This window comes from Tamandua tetradactyla, chromosome 3 (assembly GCF_023851605.1).
Source record: "Tamandua tetradactyla isolate mTamTet1 chromosome 3, mTamTet1.pri, whole genome shotgun sequence".
NCBI lineage: Eukaryota > Metazoa > Chordata > Mammalia > Pilosa > Myrmecophagidae > Tamandua > Tamandua tetradactyla.
The window spans coordinates 64,816,784-64,818,103 of NC_135329.1; the positions used below are offsets into that span (position 1 = coordinate 64,816,784).

General features: G+C 43.6%; 1 pseudogene across 1 annotated transcript; it reads right to left on the reverse strand.

Moving 5' to 3' along the window:
- Nucleotides 1-213: 213 nt before the first annotated feature.
- On the reverse strand, nt 214-808 carry LOC143675591 (Ig heavy chain V region PJ14 pseudogene; annotated as a pseudogene). Its single transcript, XR_013171663.1, has 2 exons — nt 702-808; nt 214-617 (listed from the first exon to the last, which is right to left on the reverse strand). The product of XR_013171663.1 is annotated as an Ig heavy chain V region PJ14 pseudogene (transcript).
- Nucleotides 809-1,320: the final 512 nt, after the last annotated feature.

Here is a 1,320-nt window from a genome sequence, read left to right on the forward strand (position 1 = left end):
CATTCAGGAGATGGGGCAATTCCCAAAATATACATAAAATTTCATGTAAAATGCATGTATTGAAATATGCACTTGGTAACAAAAAGAAACCTTTCCTGAGTGCGAATGTTATATTTATCATAGCAATGCCTATAAAAGATGCAATGATCTTTGTGTAAGGTACTTATTGTGAAGCAAGAAAAGGGAAACACAGGCAAAGCTGCAATGGTCCCTCTATGCCCTCTGCTGGTCACGAGCACCCCCTGCAGTCCAGCCTCCTGTTTCCTGCACAGGAGGTTTGTGTCTGGGCTCACACTGACTTCCCCTCACTGTGTATTTCGCACAGTAATAGGTGCCTGTGTCCTCGGTGCTCAGGCTGTTCAGCTTCAAATAAACTTCATTCTTGGAGGTGTCCCTGGAGATGCTGAGTCGGGACTGAAGAGCTGGTTTCTTCTTTGTATCTCCATCATAATAGACGACACCAACCCACTCCAGCCCTTTGCCTGGAGCCTGGCGGATCCAGTGCACATTATAGTCAGTTAAAGAGCCTCCAGAAAGAGTGCAGGTGAGGGACAGGGTCTGCGATGGCTTCACCAGTCCAGGTCCCGACTCCCGCAACTGCACCTCAGACAGGACACCTGGGAACAAGGAAAACCACAGTGATTCCTGTTCTCATTTCCATCATCCCATTACCTTCATATCTGAGTCCCTGAGACACTCACAACTGGGAGCTGCCACCAGAAAGAAGAAGAACCCTAAGCGTTCCATGTTTGTGTTCATGATGTCTGTGATGCCCAGGGAATCCTATTCAAAATAAGGAGGAAGCTGAATTTAAGTAATTGTGGGCTTTGCATTCATCTCTTTTCTGAAGTGGTGATTTGCATTGGGGTATGTAAAATGAAAGCAAATAAAGGGATGTCCTTTTACCATGGCACATTAGCAGGATGATGTTGGATGAGACCTGGGAGAAAAGAATCTGCTATCTAGGGTCACCTTATTTATCCCTTGTTCCTTTGATTTCAGTCAGGAAAAGTGTTGAATGGGAAATAGAAGGGGCCCAGGATCAATAGAGGCCCTGGGAATAATGTCCCAGTGCCCCTACTCCCAGGAATATGTATACACACACATACATGCATCAACATATTACTGCATATTTTTATGTACATATATATTTCATACTTATGGAATATATAATATAAAATATGATTGTATTAGCTGTCAGTGTTCATTTTCAGCGGTTGGAAGGATGCTTGAGGCCACTGTCTCCAGTTTGTTGACATCATTCCTCAGTCATAACTTCATGTCTAAAATTTTAGTAAGTTGTCAGTTCTTTCTTGCAGT